The 6,985-nt window shown below is 33.4% G+C and overlaps 1 pseudogene; it reads left to right on the top strand.

Annotated features, from left to right (window-relative positions):
- The first annotated feature begins 1,302 nt into the window (after positions 1–1,302).
- LOC109120027 (2-oxoisovalerate dehydrogenase subunit alpha 2, mitochondrial-like) lies at positions 1,303–4,936 on the top strand (annotated as a pseudogene).
- The last annotated feature ends 2,049 nt before the right edge of the window (positions 4,937–6,985 follow it).

Here is a 6,985-nt window from a genome sequence, read left to right as displayed (position 1 = left end):
TGTTTATTTATAAATGAAATGGAACTTGAAATATATTGTCATAACATCTTAATGAAGTTTAAAAAAATGACTATTTTTTCTTACTTAATGAATGTCTCAACTTATTCATCTACGGTATTGAACAACCTATATCGATGTGCTTCAAACAACTCATACTGCTCCATGTTAATAGTCTTGCCTTTTCTTATATTCTCACTTCCGATTGGATGACCTGTCTTAGGATATAAAGGTGAAACACCACCTTTATCTGTTTGAATGTCCTCATCATCCTCCGTTTGATATTTACTTTATATTGTCTTCACCGTATCAGCTAGGTATATCGAAATAAAGTTCAAACAATCTGCAATAGAGCAACTTTCTACTATTGATCCTTCTGTATTTTTTCAATCACGAACAAGCCCTTTGAAGTTAAACATAGATCTTTCAGTAGAATACATCCAACTCAAATGATTCGGGGCTCCAAGATTAATTTCATCTACTAGATGGATAGGCAAATATGTAATCATATAAAAAACGATGGAGTAAAAATCTTTTCAAGCTCGCATTCAATATCTATGATTTCTGCTTTCAACTTATCAAGATAGTTTCTTCTTATAAGCTTATCTTTTCAAGCTCGCATTTAATATCTATGATTTTTGCTTTCAACTTATCAAGATAGTTTCTTCTTATAACCTTGCTACATATGGCTCTGAAAAAATTCCCCCAACCTAATCAATACCAGAGCTACATTCTTGGGTAATGCTTTTTTGACTGCAACCTAGAACAAGTAATGCATTATCAAATGAGCATCATGACTTTTGTATCTCGATACTTTCATCTGTTCAATTTGCACACGACTTGATATATTAGAAGCACACCCTTTTGGTAATTTGGCATCTTTTAAGACCGTGCAATATAACTTTTTCTTATATGATTTCATAGAGAAACAAGCTTTAGCTAAATGGATATTTCCTCTATCAAAATCTTTTAGAGGTTGAATCTCTTTGCGTATACCCATTTCATACAAGTCATAGCTAGAATTTATATGATCTTTGGACTTTCCAAGTATATCCAATAAAGTCCCAAGAAAATTGTCACAAATATTCTTCTCTATGTGCTCAATTTGTTGGTTCCTAATACAACAACTCAAAAAATATGGATTTTTTGTTCCATGCACCATCGTTCTTTCGTTTTCTTTCTTTTTGTTATTTCGAAAAACATTATTGAATTCAGAAGCTCTTTAATAACTTGTACCCCTAATTATGGAGTAGGTGAAACTTTATGCTCCTCTATACCATTAAATGATTTTTTTATCTTTTCTAAATGGATGATCAGGAGGTAAAAACACCCGATGACCCATGCAACACATTTTACAACTATGTTGATATTAGAAACAATTATTATGATTATAAGTGGGGCATGCCCATCTCCCTTTGGTGCTCTATCCAGAAAGCATTGCTAGACCTGGAAAATCAGTAATTGTCCACAAAAAATTACACGCATTAGAAATGTTTGATTAGTTACAACATCATATGTTTCAACTCCCACTTCCCATAGTTTCTTCAACTCCGCAATCAGTGTTTGCAATTATACATCTATATCATTTCCCGGAGACGATGGACCTGGAATAATCATTGACAACATAATATTCTCCGACTTCATGCAAGTCCGTGGTGATAAATTATAGTTCATCAACAAAATGCTCATAGTTCTGAATGGATTGAAATCATCACTTGAAAGACCCAATCTAACATTACGAGCATCATTAGAAAAGTCAGGATGCAAGGAATCGAAATCCTTCTAAGCTTTACCATCTGCAGAATGTCTTAAATTTTCATCTTTAGGTCTTTCGGTATCATGCCATCTCATAGATACGGATGTTTCAGAACACATGTATATCCTCTGAAGCCTACGCTTTAAAGGAAAATACCTTAAAACCTTCACTGGGATTTTAGTTACCTTATTAATTAAGCCATTATGAACATTCTTCCATCTCGAAGCTCCACACACACAGAGCAAGTATTTAACTTTGCATTGTCATTCCAAATTAACATGCAATCGTTAGTGCAAACATGGATTTTCTCATAATGAAGACCCAAATCTTTTACGACCTTTTTTGCCTTGTAAAACGACTGGGTATCTGAGCAAATGGAAAGGCCTCTATTATCAAATCCAACAAATCTGAAAAGGCCATATCAGTCAGCTTGTGAATGCATTTAACAAGTATAACCGGCAACTTAGAAAATTTCTTACACACCAGATACATATTCTTTCCCTTCCTCTACTAATTTTAAAAAAAATATTTTTGCATCTTCAGGTGACCCCTCTCTCACTCTTTCAATATCGTCATGCATGTTAGAAGTTTTTTCATCATTCGTTGGGTGTGTCGTATTTCTTGAGAAAAATCCTTCTCCATGAAATACCCATTTGGTGTATCCATGAACAAATCCATGACAAAACAAGTGATCCTCTACCGTATTTTGACAATGCCAATTACGATTAAAGGACTTCTTACTCGGACATAATATTTCATTTCCTTGGGAAGCTCGTTCAAATGCTTTATTAAGAAAATCATTAACTCCATGGATAGAGTCATTGGTGGATCTTCAGAGATTCATCGAACTTTTATCTCCAAAATCCATTGAATATATATCCTACATGACATGAGCATAACATTAAAGCTAATAAATTTATAAGTACAAGCAATATCGACAAACTTAACCTTTCAAACTTTTAGATTAATCGAATCTCAAACCTTCACATCAATTCAACAACAAACAATTACAACACTAATAGTAGAACCAAAAAATATTTTCAAGTTAAGTTATTAGCAGCTTCTACCATTAAAGAAACTTTATAAAAATGAATGACTAAAGGCACACTGAAACAGATTTCAAAGCAATAAGGGCATACCTAGATTAGAGAAATAACATAGATTATATGGCAAATTTTTATTAGAGAAAATAACATAGATTATAAGAAGCAATAAGGACACACTCAAATAGATCTCTCACCTTTAAATTTCCAGCTGCAGAATGTGTACAAACTGATTGGTCGTGCTCTTGAACAAAACTTAAGTAGTCACACCACAATGCAGCAGGCTGCATCAAGCAATGAAAATAATTATCAGTATATTAATTTTGATTCTAGCAAATCATTTCATGTGTTCATAAAACAGTAATAGAGTTGATTGTTCACATGGAAAAAGTAATTAAGACAAATAGTAATAACTCCTATTCTCTTAATAAAAATATACAAGGGAGTTAGTTGATCAGTCTAACAACTACTATATAACATAAAATTTTATTACTTTAAATTTCTTACCAATCAGCCTTGTCAGGTTCCAAACGAACTACTTCAACAAAACCCTCAAGTGCTGGCTCTGTGTCTATTTTAGCCAAGCCTATGGATGATATAATCACACAATATTAGTAGGAAACCAAGCCAAAGTGAGGAAAAAAAGATAAGAGATATAAGTCCAGGATTTCCTTTTATTAACCACACATACAAAAAATACCTCTTTTTAATCACACATACAAAAAAAAGAACAGTCGCACAATGACTCCATTGTTGTCAAAATCAAGAAAATTGATCTGTTTGAAACCCAATGTTGGATTTTTATCTTCTTTTTATCATAATCATACACATATCACCAAATCTAAGAACCCCATTTCGAATTCTTGGTTTAAATCAACCCCATTTTGCCTATTTCCATTTTGACTCAATCAAAGCTCAAACACAGTTAAATCCCATGTACAACATTCATAATGATTCGTAGGTCCTTCATTTCCCTGGAGGCGAGGTAAAAAAATTCACCTCACATTTGAACTTTATCACTGAAACAAGGGAGGAGAGAGTACACTATTACCAGGTCCTTGATGACGATTATTACCCAATCACTAGTGATTTTGCACATATTGAATAGAAAGTTGAATTGAAAATATATACTAATATGGTCACACTTCAAACAATGGATACAATATTTTATGAAGCACAGAGAGAAGGACAAATATCTTTATATGTTACCACTGTTGAGGAAGAAGCCATCAACATTACATCCGCTGCTACACTTAAGACATACAATTTCATATTTCCACATAGGGAGTCCGGAGTTCTATTACGGAAAGGGTTTACCATTCAAGAATTTGTCAATCAGTTGTTTGGAAACAAACATGATTATGGAAAAGGCAGGAAGATGCCTATCTATTATGGATCTAATAAGCATAATTATATTACTTTTGCATCAACAGTAGCTTCAGCTTCCAAATGCTGTTGGTGATGCCTATGCTCTAAAGATGGATGCCAAAAATGCATGTACAATTGTATATTTTGGAAATGGAGGCTCTAGTACGGGAGATTTTTATGCTACTCTGAAATTTACCGCGGTGTTAGATGCACCTGTTATCTTTTTCTGATGGAACAATGAGTTTGCAATCAGTACACCTATTAGTGACTAGTTTCGAAGTGATGGTTTTGTTACTAATGAACAGGTCTATGGAATTTATAGTATTTGTGGATGGTAACGATGCTCTTGTTGTTTTCACCGTTGTCCATGAGGCATGAAAAATGGTTGTTAATGAATGTAAACCTATTCTAGTTGAGGCTATTACTTGTAGAGCATGACATAATTCAACCTCTAATGACTCAAAAAAATATTGTCTAGCTAAATAAATTAATGGTGGAGAAGAAAAAGAGACCCTATAAGCAGATTTAGGAAATGGATAGAAAGAGAAGGCTGAATGAACTCTTAGGTTGAATCTGAACTTTGCAGTAATATCAGGAAGCAGGTATCACAAGCCATTCAAGTGCAAAAAAACAAGAGAATCCCCCAATTAAGGATGTATTTACAGATGTATATGATGTTTTTCCAGCCAACCTCCAAGAACAAGAAATATCTATTCGTGAAACAATCCGAAGACATCCACTGATTATCCTACTAATGTTCCCGTCTAGTTGAAACTTGAAACTGCTTGTCTATGATATGAAAATGAAAATTATCACAAGAGTTAATGTAATTAGCAAAGTTGTTGCAAATAAAAAAGATAAGTAGTTTAAGATGCATCTATATAGTATCCACATAATTGAGTTAAAGTAAAATTTCCAGGGAACTAAGCGCGAATCAAACTATTGGAAGATAAAGCCAAATAATTTTCAATATTGATAGTCGCAACCTCCCAGTTCTATTCTCTTTCAATTCTTCGGAATTCGTTAAAGATGAAAGACGAAGCTCCACATATCACAAACAAACATGAGAAAAATAATTACTCAAATAAATCCGGTAAGTAAAAGGAAGCAATCACATGAGCTGAACTAGAGGAACAACAAAGCACCCAGACAACTAGAAACCATGCTAATCAAAATAACTTCGTAAACATACTTGCTTAAAACCATTCAAAGGAACCAATAAGTGATTGAAACAATATCACTCACGAACAAAACAACGACAAACACAAGAGCATAAAACTAAGACACACTCAATTTGAAACCAAATAATCCATCACTATGCATCAACTATAAATCAAAGAAGAAAAGAAGCAGTCGAGCAAAGGAGAACAAAATGTGACAGTAAGCTTCAGATTATCAAAACATAATGCCGGCTAAAACGAGTTGAGGTCAAAAGGATTATCTTTTCGGGGCAGCAACATTGAGACGAGAATATTAAAAGGTTTCTAACAGATTCTTCTATACTTCTCATTATAAAGGGCTGACTCAACCCTAAATCCTCTTCAAGTTTAACCCTAAATCCACTTCAAGTTTAACCCTAAATCATCTTCAAGTTTAAGAATTTTAAATCTAATTTAGAAGTGTGTTTTTTCTTGTTTCACTATAAATCACAAAGTCAAATAGGGGAAGTGTATACACTACCTAGATTAGAACAAATAACATAGGTTTAAGACTAACCCATTGTTTATTCTCTAAGATTTTTGAAAAATAATTCAATGGGGACTTAGAAATCATGAACTAGCAAAGAAAACATAAACATTATTCACCTTTATATGGAAGACTTCGTAGTCAAACCTCTTTGTCCAAGGAAACAAACGAGCTTCACCAAAAGCTTCGTTGTCCAAGAGATTAGAAATCGTTAGTTGTTTTTTTCCTCCAAAAGCTTTGTTTTGTCCAAGAGATTTGCTGTCCAAGAGCTCTTCGTTGTCCAAGAGCTGCTTTGATTGAAAATCTATGGAATAGGGCTTCATTGTTTTGTGGAATATCTCACATCGCTAAAGGTTCTGGAGAATAGGGCCTTTTTTTAGATTTTTTAGTGAGAGAATATATTTAGGGATAAAAATATATTTAGACTCTTTGCAAAATCAATGGAGGGAAATATATTTAGTGATAATCAGAACCACAATATTTTTTCTAAAATAACCGTTGTATAGAGTTAGCTATTGCAGTAGTTCTAAAATTTGTAGCCATAGAATCTCTATAGGGACGATTATAGGGATGATGCGACAGTTCATTTAAAGAATTGTTCTATCAGATTCAAAGATATTTGACCACAATTATAACTATTGTATTAGGTGAGCTATTGCTATGATTGTATAACCGTTTCTACATAAGCGTTGCAGTAAGTCAAATTTTTAATAGTGTTTATTGAAATAAGTTAGTTAAGTAGATTTGAGAAAAACCAAGGTAAGTGTTTGTTTCAAAATCTCTTTCACTCTATGTTGTTTTGGCATTCCAACTCGCATATTCGTACATTCAATGTATTGATGTCAGTTGGCTTGCATCGTAATATGATGCAGATATAGGTAACTAGGATCGGCATTCCAGCACATCGTTGATCCAATGACCAGTTCACAGTCTGTTAGTGAGCCTTCTTGCATTCCGGAGGATCCATTTTCACTATTTACTAGCTTAGTTTATTAGGATGCTATGAGGTCTGTACCAATATCCATCTTAGTTATTAGAGGCTTTATAGATAGACAGTCAGATATTAGTTTATTCCTCACCTTTTTTATTGACTTATGTTTACATTTGAGTTGCAACTTTGTCTTAAGTTAAATGT

This window comes from Solanum lycopersicum, chromosome 4 (assembly GCF_036512215.1).
Source record: "Solanum lycopersicum chromosome 4, SLM_r2.1".
NCBI classification, from domain to species: Eukaryota; Viridiplantae; Streptophyta; class Magnoliopsida; order Solanales; family Solanaceae; genus Solanum; species Solanum lycopersicum.
This window is presented reverse-complemented; position numbering and strand designations above follow the sequence as displayed.